Below are 20,927 nucleotides of genomic sequence, written 5' to 3' on the forward strand. Positions count from 1 at the left end.
TATCTACATAACATATAATTTGGCGGAGGAGGTAAGGGTGAGGATTTGAAGAGATCTTTGGAAATGGGGAAACATCACGGGTGAGAAGAAAGTGGTGGAAGTGAGCTTGGAAAAGAAACTTGTGTGAAGAAATAACAAGAGAGACTGAGTGTAGAATGGCAAAAGGTGTGAGTAAACAAAGCTTGGGAGTGAGTGAGGGATGGGAGGCATTCAGGGAAGCAGTGCTAGCATGCACAAGAGATGCTTGTGCCATGTGTACAGTGGGAGGTGGGCAGATGAGAAAAGGTAGAGTGGTGGGTTGACAAAGGGCAGATGAGAAAAGGTAGAGTGGTGGGTTGACAATGGGCAGATGAGAAAAGGTAGAGTGGTGGGATGAAAAAGTAAAGTTACTAATGAAAGAGAAAGGAGATATGTAGGCAATACTTACAGGGTAGGAATGCAAATGATTGTGAGAAATACAAGAGAGAGATGGAGGTTGGGATGAAGATGCAGAGCATGAAAAAGAGGGCAAATGAGAGCTGGGGTGAACGAGTATCAGTAAACTTCAGGAAGAATAAGAATTTTGGAAGGAGGTTAAGTATGAAATATGAGAGAAAATTCATTCCACCAAGCAAAGCAAAAGCTTTTTAATGAAATGATATAACCTATACTATAAAAAACTACTGGATTATGGATCTTTTAAAAGAAAAGTGGAATGCACAACATACATTTTCTGAGCAGATGTAAAATTCTGACAGAAGGCCTATCCTGTGAATATACACCAGTTGCCAAAAGTAAGTAAAACATAAGGAGGTAGTAACATGTAATGATGTGAGGATATGGAATGAGTATTTTAAAGGGCTGTCAAGTGTGTTTAATGATAGGGTAGCCAATGGAGTCAAAGAGAGTGGTTTGGTGAAGGAACACAAGGAGGTGAAAGCCTTACTGAAGATGAAATGTGGATGGTAATGCACTTGAATCTATTAAGAAAGGAGGTGACTGAGTTCTTGACTGGTTAATCAGAATTTTCAACATAAGTATGGATCATACTAGAGATGTGTGAGTTTGCTGAGTATACCTGACAAGTTATATGGGAAAGCAGTAACTGAGTGGTTGAAGGAATGTACAGAGTATATCAAACTAGGGAAGAACAAGAAAGCAGTAACTGAGTGGTTGAAGGAATGTACAGAGTATATCAAACTAGGGAAGAACAATGTGGTTTTAAAAGTAGTATAGAATGTGTGGACTGGGTGTATACTCTAAAGAATGATTTTCATTTTTATTTCATTATACTTGATCTCCGTTTCCCAAGTCAACAAGGGAGCGCTAGGAAACAGACAAACAACTGCCTATGAGCCTTCAAGGAGGATGAGCACTCCCCGCTTGACTCCTTCTGTTTCCACTTTTAGAAACTGAAATACAACAAGGGGAGGGTTTCCAGCCCCCTGCTTCCATCTGCTTTAGTCACCTTCTACGACAAGTGGGGAATACGTGGGAAGTATTCTTTCTCCCCTATCACCAAGCCTTAAGGAATGTGCAACACATACTTACAGAAATAGATGGATGTGTCTGTGGTACTTATGGATCTGGAGAAAGCATATGTCAGGGTTGACAGAGATGCCTTGTGGAGGGTCTTGAGAATATATGGTGTGGGAGGAAAGCTGCTGGAAGCAGTGAGAAGATTTTATCAAGGGTATAAGGCATGTGTATAAGCAGGGAGAAAGGAGAGCAAGTAGTTCTAAGAGACAGTTGGTCTGCTGCAAGGGTGTGTGATACACGATGGCAGTTGAATTTGTTTACAGTTGGGGTGCTGACGGAGATAAATACAAGAGTCATGGAGAGAGAGGCAAGTATGCGGTCTGTAAAGGACGAGAGGACCTGGGAAGTGAGTCAGTTGTCATTTGTTGAAGACACAGAAACTGCAGAAGTTAGTGACTGAGTATGGAAAACTGTGAGAAGGGAGAAGGTTGGAAGTAAATGTGAATAAAAGCAAGTTTATAAAGTTTAGCTGGGAAGAGAACTGGATAGTTGGGTTGTTTGAAGAAGAACTGGAGGAAGGAAGTGTTTTAGATGTCTGGGGATGGATACGGCAGCAAATGGAGACATGGAAGTGGAAGTCAGTTACAGGGTGGATGAGGGAGAAGCGAAGAATGTTTGGAAAGAGAGGTTGCAAAAATGGTTATGTTCGAAGGAATAACAGTCCCTTTAATGTTGCATGGATACAAGGCATGGGCTAAAGTGAAGGATGTGTGTAGAAGAGTGGATGTGCTGGAAATAAAATGTGTTGGGACAATATGTTGTGTGAGGTGGCTTTGAGTAGTAAAAAGGTACAAGAGAGGTGTGGTAGTAAAATGAGCAAGGTTGAGAAAGCTGAAAGTGTGCTGTAACTGTTTGGATATATAGAGAGAATGAGTGAGGGGAGGTTGATAGAAAGGATATACGTGTCAGAAGTGGAGAGTACAAGGAGAAGGGGGAGACCAAATTGGAGATGGAAAGATGAATCAAGAGAGATTTTGAGTGATCAGAGGTTGATAATGAAGGAGGGTGAAAGGCATGCATAGGAGAGAAGGAATTGGAGTTGTGTGGTATATAGGAGTCAACATGCTGTCAATGGAGTGATCCAGGGTATGTGAAGTACCAAGGGGATGCCATGGAAAGGTCTGTGTGGCATGGTTGTGGATAAGGTGCTGTGGTTTCTGTGCACTGCACATGACAGTTAAAGAATGGATGTGAGGGAATGTGGCCTTTCTTCATCTATTCCAGATGCTACCTAGCTAACATGGGAAAGAGCAATCTTGTATGAAAAGAAATCACAATCAGTCCTTTTCAAACAAACAGTTTTTAGCTTTCCCTTAATCTTTATGTGATTCATCTAAAACCCATCACACATAAACAATAACACCTTGCCATAGAATACTTCAAAAGGAATCAATTTTACAGTGTATATCTTCGTGACTCCATTTTCACGGTCTTGACAATCAAAAATGCACCATCATCTTTTCATCACACTTCACCTCAATATTGACTTCTATGGGGCAGATAAATTGTTTATGGACATTAATTTTCAAATAAGCAGCAAGGCATAGATAACAGATGTCAAAACTAATACTGTTTCTCAATCATCTACTTTATATTCCAAAGTGATCTATCTATGCCTTGACATGTATATCTTCCATCTTTTCATTCTCTCAAGCTAAACAGACATATCTTATATGTCTGTAGCCCTTATCATTTTTTTTATCAATATCATCCTTCTCTTTCTTAGTTCAATTTTTTCCCTTGTGCCTTTAAGTATATTATACAGATGCTCCCCAATTACGATGGTTCAACTTTATAACAGTGCAATAGCAATACACATTCTGCAGAAACCAAACTTTGAATTTTGATCTTTCCCCAGGCTAGCGATATGCAGTACGATACTCTCGTGATGCTGCACAGCGGAAGCAAGCCACAGCTTCAAGTCAGCTATGCGATCATGAGAGTAAACAAACGTTACTCAACAGTGTACTGTGCTGCCAGCGTTTTTTGGATTTTGTGTTTTTGCATCCTTTCATGTTTGCAAAATGCCCATCTGTGTCTCCTGCCTCTGGTGAGAAGAGTGGCAATTACTCTTGAGAAGAAATTAAAGATAATTGCCCAGCATGAAGGCAGCAAGCCAAGAATGGCCATCGCATGTAAGTCAGGATTTTCGCAATTGATGGTCACGACCATCTTAAAGGATAAGAAGAGAATCAGTGATGCAGTGAAATCTTCAGCATCGGTTGAATCCACTGTCCTTGCTAAGAAAAGAGCAGGGTCGATTAATGACATGGAAAAATTACCTGTCACATAAATGGAAGACCAGATGCAGAAGCACATACTGCTTAGCCTATTGACGATCCAGGGTAAGGCAAGAAGTCTTTTCAATATGCTAAAACGGCTTGCTGATGATACTATGTATACGTAAATGTTTACAGCAAGTCATGGGTGGTTCGAACACTTCAGAAGGCTTCATGATTTTCATAATGTAAAGGTTTGCAGTGAGGCAGCAAGTGCCCATACTGAAGGTGCCAAAATTTTTAAGTAGGAGCTGCATAGGATATTTGTGGATGAGAAATGTAAGGTTTCAAGAACATTTAAGGTAGGCTAGGATAAGCTATGATGTTCGGTAGGTTAGATGTACAGTCAAATGTATTTTCAATTGACAATATTTTCAACTTATGATGGGTTTATCAGAACATAAACCCATTGTAAGTCGGGGAGCATCTGTGGATTTTAATGTACCTCTCATCTGCCAATAGAATATTACCAAGAGAATTTCACACATCACATGCACACCATCTCAATTACTCATATCAAAAAAATATTCATTTGATTTTCTTAATTTCTAATGTATTAAGCATGCCCATGTCTAAAGCTCTCAGTTTTTGTTTATCTCTACTCATATCATCTATTTTATTATAAAAATCAGGCATCAGAGATATAGAGAGATTGATGGACTTACTCTTCTGCTCTCATTTTTACTTAGCAGTACATATTTCAACTACTGTTTCATATTCTTATGAGGGCTGAAGTAAGTAAAGTACTCCACTATGCAGGATTCCTGCACAATGTATACAGGTACCACACTTTTTCCTATTCACAATGGTTCTTAAGAGAATCACTGTTCTTAATCCTAGTATCATTCTGCAGGATGCACCTCTCTAATCCAGCAACTTCCATGGTCCAGCATGTCTTGAATCTGCCACCATTAGTTATCAGTTTAGGTATCTGCCATGAAAGCAGCCCCGCTAGCAGTACTAAGGTGCCAAAATCTGTTTACACTGTAGCCAAGCTAATAAACAGTCCTGTAAATTTCTTATATTCTGTTGTATTTTACTGTCTTAAGATGTCACCTAAGGGATCAAGAGATGCAGAAGATAGTGCTAGTGCTCATAAGCATAAGCATAAATCATTATCTATGCTTGAAAAGGGAGTTACTGAAAAAAAATGGATAAAGGAACTTCTGCAAAAATTTTGTGTGAGAACTATGAGATCAGATCTGTTTTTTGGCATTTTCTGTGATCCAGCAATGGCCAAGTCCCAAGGCTGCCAGATTAAAGAGGTACAACCTGTACTCTCAAATTCTGCTTTCTCCAATCCTCTCTAAATTTTAATCTTGAAAATAAACTCCTTCAAATCCTCCAGTCTACCAAATCAAAGTGATTTATACAAAAAATGTCAATCTTTTTCAAACACAAAAACTTGAATCTTGCCTTAGTTGTAGCCTTCCCCTTCCATGTCCATCATCACCATAAACATCATATCATTTCTTACTAACTCCTTATTCAATAAACATTAGTATTAGCAGAAAATGGGATGTAGTTTACACCAATCTGATCCAAGGGATGTAGTTTACACCAATCTGATCCAAGTATATACCAAAATCACCTAATCTCACAATAATTTGAGATACTGCTCCATACATAAAAACATGAAACATTCATGGTGACCTTATACAATCCTCAAACAGTTTCACTACACAAATCAGTGAGGCCACCTTTTATTCTTATATAAGCTTTAATTCTACTATGAACATAGGCTTTGAAGGATGAAAAACCATTTCTCTAACATATATGAAGCCACATGAGTGGCTCAACCAAGTGTTGAGCTTGCAGGGGAAGGGGGTTAGAAATGCCTAAACTTCAATGTGGAATTAAAGAGAATCCCCCCCTCAATAAACACCAAGAAAGTAGTTTCACAGAAGTTCTCTACCATAAGGACTCTTCAACCTATCAGCAACTGTTCTGGACTAGGACATCACAGCATCAATCTGTGCTAGGGCCTCAGCTGTTGGCACTCATTCAATTTTTGCTGATCACTGGTGTCTATCTCACACAGGTCACTGTTGCAAAACTGAGAAATTTTGTTTTTGGAAAGAAGAGACGATAAAGATAGGAAGAGTTAAAGGGAAAAAATGGTGCTCAAAAGACTTCAAGTATGGTAAAAATAAGTCTTCACTCTTCAGAACCTAAATTTCTCAATCACTGAACCCCATGAGTGCCTCAAAAACATATCATTAAAAAGGTGAGCTTAGCCAAAAACCCACGGAAAAACTTAAAAGGACAACAACAGTTGAAAGAATATCAAGATATGCTTAACTCTATCAACAGTCTGGAGCTCAGAAGCACTATCATCTTTTGATAGCATGACTTTCAAAGCCATGTAAGGATGTTCAAAGAAGTTTAGTGAAAGACACTGTTTAACAAGGGTGTTAGAGAAATCCAAAGACATTTCTTGCTAATTTCCTCCAAGAAAAGGGCAGAGGTCACCTTCCTGTCATGGGAATAACAGACATACAGGGGCTGCGCAAACAGAACCAGCTTCTGATACAACATCATGTGCTCCTCAATGATGAAGGTTTCAAGGGGTTTGGGTGAACTACACTGATTTGTGTAGTGAAACTGTTTGAGGATTGTGTAAGGTCACCATGAATGTTTTATGTTTTACATTATGTTCTCCTTAAAGTCATACTGGAAACTAAGAGACCCATCATAGTCTTCACTGGATACTCAGAGTGATATCTTAAAGATGAAATTTTCCAAAATTCAATAATAACAAGCATAGCATTAATTTCATTAGCCCCATCTTTTGCCAAGGAACTTCAGATTTAATGCTTACCCATATTGGGTAACTTAAGAAATAAGAAAGATTTCTGTATCTGGGTATAGCATGAATCTCATTAACTCCTTTTCCATGACCCAACATTGCTGGGAAAGTTTTTTTCAAAAAGTTGAGGGGGACATAATGTCCATAAAGCTTTGTGATCATAAATGACCCATAACTTTGGATAACTCCCATTTGGACTGAGACAATGCAACCACCTCAAATCTGTTGCAAACAGGGATAAACAAGATAATCTTGAGACCCAGTGACAGAGGCCCTTGCAGGACACTGATAAAGCAAAACAGCAGATGAGTTTTTGGCTTCATCTCAAAATCAAAACGCTCAAGAAAATTCATTTCTAAACATCTGACTTCAGACATACAAGGTTCTCTAGATTCTTCCAGCAAGGTCAGAGAAGGCCTCTAAACTTACAGGAACAGACTTTGAGAGACTGAAGGAAAATCATGTAAAATATCATACATTAGGCATTCCTACATCCATACATCCCTCTCTTGTTTAATTTTCTAAAAGAAGGAAGAGAGAAGGGGGCCTAGTGAGGATATTCCCTCAAAGGCTGAGTCCTCTTTTCTAAAGGCTACCTCACTAATGCGGGAAATAGCGAATAATACTAAAAAAAAAATTTGTATAATATATATATATATTTATGGAGTGAGTATTTTGAAGGTTTGTTGAATGTGTTTGATGATAGAGTGGCAGATATACGTTGTTTTGGTCGAGGTGGTGTGCAAATTGAGAGGGTTAGGGAAGATGATTTGGTAAACAAAGAAGTAGTAAAAGCTTTGCGAAAGATGAAAGCCGGCAAGGCAGCAGGTTTGGATGGCATTGCAGTAGAATTTATTAAAAAAGGGGGTGACTGTATTATTGACTGGTTGGTAAGGTTATTTAATGTATGTATGACTCATGGTGAGGTGCCTGAGGACTGGCGGAATGCGTGCATAGTGCCACTGTACAAAGGCAAAATGGATAAGAGTGAGTGCTCAAATTACAGAGGTATGAGTTTGTTGAGTATTCCTGGTAAATTTTATGGGAGGGTATTGATTGAGAGGGTGAAGGCATGTACAGAGCATCAGACTGGGGAAGAGCAGTGTGGTTTCAGAAGTGGTAGAGGATGTGTGGATCAGGTGTTTGCTTGGAAGAATGTATGTGAGAAATACTTAGAAAAGCAAATGGATTTGTATGTAGCATTTACGGATATGGAGAAGGCATATGATAGAGTTGATAGAGATGCTCTGTGGAAGGTATTAAGAATATATGGTGTGGGAGGCAAGTTGTTAGAAGCAGTGAAAAGTTTTTATCGAGGATGTAAGGCATGTGTACTTGTAGGAAGAGAGGAAAGTGATTGGTTCTCAGTGAATGTAGGTTTGCGGCAGGGGTGTGTGATGTCTCCATGGTTGTTTAATTTGTTTATGGATGGGGTTGTTAGGGAGGTAAATGCAAGAGTCTTGGAAAGAGGGGCAAGTATGAAGTCTGTTGGGGATGAGAGAGCTTGGGAAGTGAGTCAGTTGTTGTTCGCTGATGATACAGCGCTGGTGGCTGATTCATGTGAGAAACTGCAGAAGCTGGTGACTGAGTTTGGTAAAGTGTGTGAAGAAGAAAGTTAAGAGTAAATGTGAATAAGAGCAAGGTTGTTAGGTACAGTAGGGTTGAGGGTCAAGTCAATTGGGAGGTGAGTTTGAATGGAGAAAAACTGGAGGAAGTGAAGTGTTTTAGATATCTGGGAGTGGATCTGGCAGCGGATGGAACCATGGAAGCGGAAGTGGATCATAGGGTGGGGGAGGGGGCGAAAATCCTGGGGAGCCTTGAAGAATGTGTGGAAGTCGAGAACATTATCTCGGAAAGCAAAAATGGGTATGCTTGAAGGAATAGTGGTTCCAACAATGTTGTATGGTTGCGAGGCGTGGGCTATGGATAGAGTTGTGCGCAGGAGGATGGATGTGCTGGAAATGAGATGTTTGAGGACAATGTGTGGTGTGAGGTGGCTTGATCGAGTGAGTAACGTAAGGGTAAGAGAGATGTGTGGAAATAAAAAGAGCGTGGTTGAGAGAGCAGAAGAGGGTGTTTTGAAGTTGTTTGGGCACGTGGAGAGATGAGTGAGGAAAGATTGACCAAGAGGATATATGTGTCGGAGGTGGAGGGAACGAGGAGAAGAGGGAGACCAAATTGGAGGTGGAAAGATGGAGTGAAAAGGATTTTGTGTGATCGGGGCCTGAACATGCAGGAGGGTGAAAGGAGGGCAAGGAATAGAGTGAATTGGAGCGATGTGGTATACAGGGGTTGACGTGCTGTCAGTGGATTGAAGCAAGGGCATGTGAAGCGTCTGGGGTAAACCATGGAAAGCTGTGTAGGTATGTATATTTGCGTGTGTGGACGTATGTATGTACATGTGTATGGGGGGGGTTGGGCCATTTCTTTCGTCTGTTTCCTTGCGCTACCTCGCAAACGCGGGAGACAGCGACAAGGTATAAAAAAAAAAAAAAAATATATATATATATTTATGGAGTGAGTATTTTGAAGGTTTGTTGAATGTGTTTGATGATAGAGTGGCAGATATACGGTGTTTTGGTCGAGGTGGTGTGCAAAGTGAGAGGGTTAGGGAAAATGATTTGGTAAACAGAGAAGAAGTAGTAAAAGCTTTGCGGAAGATGAAAGCCGGCAAGGCAGCAGGTTTGGATGGCATTGCAGTGGAATTTATTAAAAAAGGGGGTGACTGTATTATTGACTGGTTGGTAAGGTTATTTAATGTATGTATGACTCATGGTGAGGTGCCTGAGGATTGGCGGAATGCGTGCATAGTGCCACTGTACAAAGGCAAAATGGATAAGAGTGAGTGCTCAAATTACAGAGGTATGAGTTTGTTGAGTATTCCTGGTAAATTTTATGGGAGGGTATTGATTGAGAGGGTGAAGGCATGTACAGAGCATCAGACTGGGGAAGAGCAGTGTGGTTTCAGAAGTGGTAGAGGATGTGTGGATCAGGTGTTTACTTTGAAGAATGTATGTGAGAAATACTTAGAAAAGCAAATGGATTTGTATGTAGCATTTACGGATATGGAGAAGGCATATGATAGAGTTGATAGAGATGCTCTGTGGAAGGTATTAAGAATATATGGTGTGGGAGGCAAGTTGTTAGAAGCAGTGAAAAGTTTTTTATAGAGGATGTAAGGCATGTGTACTTGTAGGAAGAGAGGAAAGTGATTGGTTCTCAGTGAATGTAGGTTTGTGGCAGGGGTGTGTGATGTCTCCATGGTTGTTTAATTTGTTTATGGGTGGGGTTGTTAGGGAGGTAAATGCAAGAGTTTTGGAAAGAGGGGCAAGTATGAAGTCTGTTGGGGATGAGAGAGCTTGGGAAGTGAGTCAGTTGTTGTTCGCTGATGATGCAGCGCTGGTGGCTGATTCATGTGAGAAACTGCAGAAGCTGGTGACTGAGTTTGGTAAAGTGTGTGAAAGAAGAAAGTTAAGAGTAAATGTGAATAAGAGCAAGGTTGTTAGGTACAGTAGGGTTGAGGGTCAAGTCAATTGGGAGGTGAGTTTGAATGGAGAAAAACTGGAGGAAGTGAAGTGTTTTAGATATCTGGGAGTGGATCTGGCAGCAGATGGAACCATGGAAGCGGAAGTGGATCATAGGGTGGGGGAGGGGGCAAAAATCCTGGGGGCCTTGAAGAATGTGTGGAAGTCGAGAACATTATCTCGGAAAGCAAAAATGGGTATGTTTGAAGGAATAGTGGTTCCAACAATGTTGTATGGTTGCGAGGCGTGGGCTATGGATAGAGTTGTGCGCAGGAGGATGGATGTGCTGGAAATGAGATGTTTGAGGACAATGTGTGGTGTGAGGTGGTTTGATCGAGTGAGTAACGTAAGGGTGAGAGAGATGTTTGGAAATAAAAAGAGCGTGGTTGAGAGAGCAGAAGAGGGTGTTTTGAAGTGGTTTGGGCACATGGAGAGGATGAGTGAGGAAAGATTGACCAAGAGGATATATGTGTCGGAGGTGGAGGGAACAAGGAGAAGAGGGAGACCAAATTGGAGGTGGAAAGATGGAGTGAGAAAGATTTTGTGTGATCGGGGCCTGAACATGCAGGAGGGTGAAAGGAGGGCAAGGAATAGAGTGAATTGGAGCGATGTGGTATACCGGGGTTGACGTGCTGTCAGTGGATTGAAGCAGGGCATGTGAAGCGTCTGGGGTAAACCATGGAAAACTGTGTAGGTATGTATATTTGCGTGTGTGGACATATGTATATACATGTGTATGGGGGGGGTTGGGCCATTTCTTTCGTCTGTTTCCTTGCGCTACCTCGCAAACGCGGGAGACAGCGACAAAGTATAATAATAAAAAAAAAAAATAATATATATATATATATATATATATATATATATATATATATATTTTTTTCATACTATTCGCCATTTCCCGCGATAGCGAGGTAGCGTTAAGAACAGAGGACTGGGCCTTTGAGGGAATATCCTCACCTGGACCTCTTCTCTGTTCCTTCTTTTGGAAAATTAAAAAAGAAAAAAAAAAAAAAAAAAGAGAAGGGAGGATTTCCAGCCCCCCGCTCCCTTCCCTTTTAGTCGCCTTCTACGACACGCAGGGAATACGTGGGAAGTATTCTTTCTCCCCTATCCCCAGGGAATATTTTTTTTTTATTATACTTTGTCGCTGTCTCCCGCGTTTGCGAGGTAGCGCAAGGAAACAGACGAAAGAAATGGCCCAACCCCCCCCCCATACACATGTATATACATACGTCCACACACGCAAATATACATACCTACACAGCTTTCCATGGTTTACCCCAGACGCTTCACATGCCTTGCTTCAATCCACTGACAGCACGTCAACCCCAGTATACCACATCGCTCCAATTCACTCTATTCCTTGCCCTCCTTTCACCCTCCTGCATGTTCAGGCCCCGATCACACAAAATCTTTTTCACTCCATCTTTCCACCTCCAATTTGGTCTCCCTCTTCTCCTTGTTCCCTCCACCTCCGACACATATATCCTCTTGGTCAATCTTTCCTCACTCATCCTCTCCATGTGCCCAAACCACTTCAAAACACCCTCTTCTGCTCTCTCAACCACGCTCTTTTTATTTCCACACATCTCTCTCACCCTTACGTTACTCATTCGATCAAACCACCTCACACCACACATTGTCCTCAAACATCTCATTTCCAGCACATCCATCCTCCTGCGTACAACTCTATCCATAGCCCACGCCTCGCAACCATACAACATTGTTGGAACCACTATTCCTTCAAACATACCCATTTTTGCTTTCCGAGATAATGTTCTCAACTTCCACACATTCTTCAAGGCCCCCAGGATTTTCGCCCCCTCCCCCACCCTATGATCCACTTCCGCTTCCATGGTTCCATCCGCTGCCAGATCCACTCCCAGATATCTAAAACACTTCACTTCCTCCAGTTTTTCTCCATTCAAACTCACCTCCCAATTGACTTGACCCTCAACCCTACTGTACCTAATAACCTTGCTCTTATTCACATTTACTCTTAACTTTCTTCTTCCACACACTTTTCCAAACTCAGTCACCAGCTTCTGCAGTTTCTCACATGAATCAGCCACCAGCGCTGTATCATCAGCGAACAACAACTGACTCACTTCCCAAGCTCTCTCATCCCCAACAGACTTCATACTTGCCCCTCTTTCCAAAACTCTTGCATTTACCTCCCTAACAACCCCATCTATAAACAAATTAAACAACCATGGAGACATCACACACCCCTGCCGCAAACCTACATTCACTGAGAATCAATCACTTTCCTCTCTTCCTACACGCACACATGCATTACATCCTCGATAAAAACTTTTCACTGCTTCTAACAACTTGCCTCCCACACCATATATTCTTAATACCTTCCACAGAGCATCTCTATCAACTCTGTCATATGCCTTCTCCAGATCCATAAATGCTACATACAAATCCATTTGCTTTTCTAAGTATTTCTCACATACATTCTTCAAAGCAAACACCTGATCCACACATCCTCTACCACTTCTGAAACCACACTGCTCTTCCCCAATCTGATGCTCTGTACATGCCTTCACCCTCTCAATCAATACCCTCCCATATAATTTACCAGGAATACTCAACAAACTTATACCTCTGTAATTTGAGCACTCACTCTTATCCCCTTTGCCTTTGTACAATGGCACTATGCACGCATTCCGCCAATCCTCAGGCACCTCACCATGAGTCATACATACATTAAATAACCTTACCAACCAGTCAACAATACAGTCACCCCCTTTTTTAATAAATTCCACTGCAATACCATCCAAACCTGCTGCCTTGCCGGCTTTCATCTTCCGCAAAGCTTTCACTACCTCTTCTCTGTTTACCAAATCATTTTCCCTAACCCTCTCACTTTGCACACCACCTCAACCAAAACACCCTATATCTGCCACTCTATCATCAAACACATTCAACAAACCTTCAAAATACTCACTCCATCTCCTTCTCACATCACCACTACTTGTTATCACCTCCCCATTTGCGCCCTTCACTGAAGTTCCCATTTGCTCCCTTGTCTTACGCACTTTATTTACCTCCTTCCAGAACATCTTTTTATTCTCCCTAAAATTTAATGATACTCTCTCACCCCAACTCTCATTTGCCCTTTTTTTCACCTCTTGCACCTTTCTCTTGACCTCCTGTCTCTTTCTTTTATACATCTCCCACTCAATTGCACTTTTTTCCCTGCAAAAATCGTCCAAATGCCTCTCTCTTCTCTTTCACTAATACTCTTACTTCTTCATCCCACCACTCACTACCCTTTCTAATCAACCCACCTCCCACTCTTCTCATGCCACAAGCATCTTTTGCGCAATCCATCACTGATTCCCTAAATACATCCCATTCCTCCCCCACTCCCCTTACTTCCATTGTTCTCACCTTTTTCCATTCTGTACTCAGTCTCTCCTGGTACTTCCTCACACAGGTCTCCTTCTCAAGCTCACTTACTCTCACCACCCTCTTCACCCCAACATTCACTCTTCTTTTCTGAAAACCCATACAAACTTTACCTTAGCCTCCACAAGATAATGATCAAACATCCCCCCAGTTGCACCTCCAGACATTAACATCCAAAAGTCTCTCTTTCGCACGCCTTTAAAAAACACGTAATCCAATAAGCCTCTGGCCCTCTCTCCTACTTACAAAGTATATTATTATAAACTCGCTTTTTAAACCAGGTATTCCCAACATCATCCTTTTTTAGCACATAAACTACAAGCTCTTTACCATTTCCATTTACAACACGAACACCCCCTGATACCAATTTTTTCCCCCAACCCACTTACTCACCTTTGCATTTAAATCACCCACACTATTCCCAGGGAAAATATATAAATTTTAAATTAATATAATATATTTTAATTAATATAAAAATAAAATATAATTTTTATTTTCATACTATTTGCCATTTCCCGCATAGGAGGTAGCGTTAAGAAAGAGGACTGGGCCTTTGAGGGGAAAATCCCCCTGGCCCTTTCTCTTTCCTTTTTTGGAAAATTGAAAAAAAAAAAAGAGGGGGGAATTTCCACCCCCCCCGCCCCTTCCCTTTTTTGTCGCCTTCTACGACACGCAGGGGTCGTGGGGAAATATTCTTTCTCCCCATCCCCCGGGGAAAATACAATTTTATTTATTTTTTTTTTTATACTTTTTGCTTTTCCCGCGTTTTCGAGTAGCGCAAGGAAACAAGGAAAGAAATGGCCCAACCCCCCCCAACCATGTATAACATACGTCCACACACCAAATATACATACCACACACTTTCCATGGTTTCCCCCAGACCTTACACCTTGATTAAATCCACGACGCACGTCAACCCCGGTATACCACATCGCTCCAATTCACTCTATTCCTTGCCCCCCCTTTCACCCCCTGCATGTTCAGGCCCCCCGATCACACAAAATCTTTTTCACCCCATCTTCCCCCTCCAATTTGGTCTCCCTCTTCTCCTTTTCCCCTCCACCTCCGACCAATACCTTTTGGTCAATCTTTTCCTCACTCATTCTCTCCATGTGCCCAAACCACTTAAAAACACCCCCTCTCTCTCAACCACGCTCTTTTATTTCCACACATCCTCTTACCCTTACGTTACTCACCGATCAAACCACCTCACACCAACATTGCCTCAAACATCTCATTTCCACCATCCCCCCCCTGCGCACAACTCTATCCTACCCACGCCCGCAACCATAAAACTTTGTTGGAACCACTATTCCTTCAAACATACCCTTTTTTTTGCTTTCCCGGGAAAATTTCTCGACTTCCACACATTCTTCAAGGCCCCCAGAATTTTCCCCTCCCCCCACCCTATATCCACTTCCGCTTCCAGGGTTCCATCCGCTGCCAGATCCACCCCCAATACTAAAACACTTCACTTCCTCCATTTTTCTCCATTCAAACCCCCCCAAATTTGCTTGACCCCAACCCTACTGTACCTAATAACCTTGCTCTTTTTCACTTTTACTCTTAACTTTTTTCTTCCACACACTTTACCGAACTAGTCACCGCTTCCAGTTTCTCACATAACAGCCACCCGCTGTATCACACGAACAGCACTGACTCATTTCCCAACTCTCTCATCCCCAACAGATTTCATACTTCCCCCTCTTTCCAAAACTCTTGCTTTTACCTCCCTAAACAACCCCATCCATAAACAAATTAAAAAACCATGGAGACATCAACCCCCGCCGCAAACCAAATTTCACTGAAAACCCAATCATTTTTCCTCTCTTCCTACACATACACTGCAAAGTGTACTCAAATGGAGGTTAGGGAAAATGATTTTAAACAAAAAGAGGTAGTGAAACTTTGCAAAGATGAAAGCCGGCAAGGCAGCAGGTTTTGGGTGGGGTTTCATGGGAAATTTTTTAAAAAAGGGGGTTACTGTATTGTTACTGGTTGGGAAGGTTATTTAATGTATGTAGACTCAGGGGATGCCTGAGATTGGCGAATGCGTGCATATGCCATTTTTACAAAGGCAAAGGGGATAAGAGTGATCTCAAATTACAGAGGTATAAGTTGTTGATATTCCTGGTAAATTTTATGGGAGGGGATTGATTTAGGGGTGAACAGTACAGACATCAGATTGGGGAAGAGCATGTGGTTTCAGAATGGTAGAGGATGTGTGGATAGGGGTTTGCTTTGAAAATGTAGTGAGAAATATTTGAAAAGCAAATGGATTTTTAGTGGCATTTTTCGCTGGAGAGGGCATATGATAAGTTGATAGAGAGCTCTGTGGAAGGATAAGAATAATGGGGTTGGGGGGAAAGTTGTTAAAGCAGTGAAAATTTTTATGAGGATGTAAGGAGTGTACTGTAGGGAAAAGAGGAAAGTGATTGGTTCCAGTGATTAGGTTTTCCAGGGGGTGTGTTTCCCATGTTTTTTTAAATTTTTTTTATGGGTGGGGTTTTTAGGGAGGTAAATGCAAGATTTGGGAAAAAGGGGGAAGTATGAAGTCTGTTGGGGGGAGAGAGCTTGGGGAAATGAGTCATTTTTGTTCGCTATGATACAGCGCTGGTGGCTGATTTAGGAGAAACTGCAGAAGCGGTGACTGGTTTGGGGAAAGTGGTTTGGGAAAAAGAAATTAAAGTAAATGTGAAAAGAGCAAAGGTTATTAGGTAAGTAGGGTTGAGGTCAATCATATATTATAAATTATATAATATATTATATATATATTCTACGTATTCAATTTGCTTTCCTTCATCCATTCCCACACCACCCCCCACCCCAAAAAAACAGCACTGCCACCCCGCGTCAGGATATGCCAAAAATCAATGAGGAAAGGACACATCGCTCACACCATTCTCTAGCTGTCATGCGTTATGCCCAAAACCAAAGTCCCTACCACATCCAGGCCCACAACCTTTCCATGGTTTACCCTGATGTTTACTGCCCTTTTAATCCCTGCCAGCATCCATTCATCTCTTTTCATAACAAACATCATTTACATATTTTTACTTGGGGTTCACTTAAGTCCCCCAATACTTTTCCCTTCTTCCAAGTCACCATCTTTTTAAATCTATCATCAGGCCTTTTACTCTTCAATCTCTTTTTTCATTTCTAACTATTCCTAAAGGAATCACTCTCCACACTTATTTCTTATATCTTTATTTCAAAATCCACATGGGGCCTTCCTCTTTCATTTCCCCCACTTATCCTTGAAATTTCCCAAGTACATAATTGGCAAATTTTACAATACATTCCTCAAAGCCCTGTTCATCTTATCAGTGTATTGCAAATCCCCTTTATTTCCTTCCCCCCTCTTCACATCTGAATTTTACAATTTCTCTCTCACTTTTCAGTTCATATTCACCATGCTTGTTAAATTTAAACCCCTTTATTTTTGAACACTAGAGTAAAATGTTAAACTACATATTCTTTTTTTATGATTCATTGGTCCCCATCTTTAAATATCAAAACATAATTCATTACATCCTTTTACCAAAAACAAGCAATCAAATTTTTCAGCCTTCTGTCCTCACTGAATTATAATACCAATATGCATGTATTTATCATGTACTTGTGCTTAGAACAGTGCTACCCTCACTTAATTTTAGGGCTGAAAACATCCATATATCCTTTTTCACCTATGTAATCTCCTTGAACTCTAAACCCTTTCATTGTTTCCAACACAAACCATCCTATAAACCTACCACAAAGGGGAAAAACCTCTTTAGGTCAACTCCAACAATTACCTTTCAAATTGTTTTTAGACCTCATCCTAGGGCACATTTCTTTCACCATATGGTATGTAAGGAACTCTGTCAATTTCTCCCCAATTTTAAATTTCTGTAAGTAATGTCAAGTTTTTTATCCACCCTAAAATCAACCAGCTTTAAATATTCTGCCAACAGGTAAAATTCCTAGGGCCATTTCTTAAATAACTACCAATGTTCATTATTAACCCGGGATTTCATTTTTCAAAATCCCAACCAAATCCTTTCAAACACACTATACACACCAATTTTTTTCACCCTTTTTTCTATAACACAAACACCTTTTTTTCAAGTAAAAAACTTACAGCAACCATCCACCAATGTTTGGGATGTGAAGAAGGGCATAGAAAAGCAAAAGGATAATAAATCTTGATGCAGCAACCATCTGTAACAAAAAAAAACACTAAATTAATAATTATTTATTATTATACTTTGTCGCTGTCCCCCGCTTTTGCGAGGAAAGCGAAAGGGAAAACCCAGACGAAAGAATGGCCCAACTCACCCACATACACATGTATATAACAACGTCCACACCCAATATACATACCTATACATCTCCACGTATACAGATATATAACACTACAGAGAGACATATACATATAACAAAAATGTACACAATTCAAAACTGTCTGCCCTTATTCATTCCCGTAAACCACCCCACCAAAACAGGGAAATGACAACCCCCTCCCCCACATGTGTGCGAGGTAGAGCAGGAAAAGACAACAAAGCCCACTTCGTTCACACCCATTCTCTAGCTTTTAAAGTATAATGAAAACCAAAAACCATAGCTCCCTTTCCACATCCGGGCCCCCAAAAAACCTTTCCAGGGTTTTAAACCCCAGACGTTTCATATGCCCTAGTTCAATCCATTAAAACAGCACGTCACCCCAGTAAAAACCATATCTTCCAATTCACTCTACTCCTTCCCATGCCTTTCACCCCCCTGCATGTTCAGGCCCCGATCACTTGGAAAATTTTTTTCTTTTCCATTTTTCCCCACCTCCCCCAAATTTTTATGCTGACTTAAATTAATGAAAGCAACAAAATATAAATCAAGATCTTTAAAAAACAACTAATAGGCATAATTAAGAGACAATATCAAGGCATAAGTTAAGAGATAATATCAGACATTAAAATTTTTTTGGAAAATATAACAAAAATATCATTAGGTTAATTTTTTCACTTTCCAAGGGTTTAGCCCCATTCCCTAAAAATGTATACATTCCACAACCATTTTAAATAAAAACCCGACAGACAAAAATTCAATTTATTTCCGACAACGAAGCCCTTTCCAAACCTCTCGCATGTTCCCTGTAATATAAAATTTGGCAACTTTCATGAACAATAAGCATACATACATTTTCACACAAAAAAAGTATTTCCCTCACTGTGGCTGCCAAATAGAGAAACTGAAACTGAAGTAGTCATTAGAAAGCCACATGAAAAAAAAATTTCCTCAAGAAAGGCATGGCTTTTTGGGCCAAAAAACAAAGGCTGGTTAGATCTATGGTAGAACAACAAACTGAGGATGAAGAAAACAAAAATGCAAATGATAAACAGAAGCAGAGCATGAACAGATATCGGACAAAGCTATCTAAGACGAGGAAGAGGAACAAATTTTTTATAATACTCAAAGACGTAGTTTTGCACATGAATTTAAAAGGGAGGAATGGAAACCCTTTTTTTCATATAATTAATCATTAACACATGCAACCTCAGGACATATTTCATGGGACTCATGCAAGAGGCCTGCACTTCACACATGAACAGGGTATGGGGTCTCCCTTAAATGGAAACACCCTTGACAATGTTGTCCCTTTTTATTTCCTGGGTAAGGGCAGCGCATCAAAGGTGGCTTTTCCCAATCATGGTGTTACCACTTGCTAGCAGTCTGGAATACACCCACGTGATGAATCAACTCAGCATACAAAGTGAAAAAGTAAAGAGGCACTTACAACATGGAAAACCCATGTTTGACAATGACACGTTGGCATTTATTAAAAATATGAGTGAACTAAAAGGAACCATCAACTTCAAAAACCCCATGTATACACAACCCAATGAAAAACCCCAAACTTTTTAATCAACTAAGGGGAACCCTTTAAAGGGGGTTCTAAAAGATCACTTGGGTTTTTTGCAGTTTAGGGGTTCCATAAGTGAAATAGAAATGACTTAATATATAGTTTTTAAAAAAAACCAAATAAAATTTTTATTAAAATTTCCCTCACCAAAGGTGGAAATTTTTATTAATTCATATTCTGGTTTAAGTTCCAAATTACACATTATCATAAAGGGGGGCCCAAATCGAGTAAAAAACCAAACCAAAGTTATGGTGTCTTATTCAGTTCTTTTTCATGCCAAGAAACCCTTTTTTCTTTGAACAGTAAAGCTGCAAAATTCCCCTTCCTTCATTACTCTTATCTCTTTTTGCAACCTTTCCTTTTCCTTTAAGAATTTAGATATACAGACACTGCAGTGCCATGAAATTTTTTAAACCAAAACTTTCCTTTTTCTTTTTTTAATTTATAAGATAGCTTTGACTATTCAAAAGAGAAAATACAAAATAAAAATAAGATCCTCAGAACCGACCAATATTTTGACTAGTTGGAATTACCTTCCATAAAGAATCACTACTCCATTTTCAACATTAATGTATGTCAAATTTCATTTTTTTTTTTCTTTGTCGCTGTCTCCCCCCGTTTGCGAGGTAGCGCAAGGAAACAGACGAAAGAAATGGCCCAACCCCCCCCCATACACATGTATATACATACGTCCACACACGCAAATATACATACCTACACAGCTTTCCATGGTTTACCCCAGACGCTTCACATGCCTTGCTTCAATCCACTGACAGCACGTCAACCCCAGTATACCACATCGCTCCAATTCACTCTATTCCTTGCCCTCCTTTCACCCTCCTGCATGTTCAGGCCCCGATCACACAAAATCTTTTTCACTCCATCTTTCCACCTCCAATTTGGTCTCCCTCTTCTCCTTGTTCCCTCCACCTCCGACACATATATCCTCTTGGTCAATCTTTCCTCACTCATCCTCTCCATGTGCCCAAACCACTTCAAAACACCCTCTTCTGCTCTCTCAACCACGCTCTTTTTATTTCCACACATCTCTCTCACCCTTACGTTACTCACTCGATCAAACCACCTCACACCACACATTGTCCTCAAACATCTCATTTCCAGCACATCCATCCTCCTGCGCACAACTCTATCCATAGCCCACGCCTCGCAACCATACAACATTGTTGGAACCACTATTCCTTCAAACATACCCATTTTTGCTTTCCGAGATAATGTTCTCGACTTCCACACATTCTTCAAGGCCCCCAGGATTTTCGCCCCCTCCCCCACCCTATGATCCACTTCCGCTTCCATGGTTCCATCCGCTGCCAGATCCACTTCCAGATATCTAAAACACTTCACTTCCTCCAGTTTTTCTCCATTCAAACTCACCTCCCAATTGACTTGACCCTCAACCCTACTGTACCTAATAACCTTGCTCTTATTCACATTTACTCTTAACTTTCTTCTTCCACACACTT

The 20,927-nt window shown here is 40.6% G+C and overlaps 1 protein-coding gene across 3 annotated transcripts in view; it reads right to left on the bottom strand.

Moving 5' to 3' along the window:
- Window positions 1-20,927, bottom strand: part of Start1 (Steroidogenic acute regulatory protein-like) — a 205,624-nt gene that overhangs the window by 114,681 nt on the left and 70,016 nt on the right. The gene's annotated exons all lie outside the window — the stretch shown is intronic.

The sequence above is a fragment of the Panulirus ornatus genome, chromosome 9 (genome assembly GCF_036320965.1).
Source record: "Panulirus ornatus isolate Po-2019 chromosome 9, ASM3632096v1, whole genome shotgun sequence".
NCBI lineage: Eukaryota > Metazoa > Arthropoda > Malacostraca > Decapoda > Palinuridae > Panulirus > Panulirus ornatus.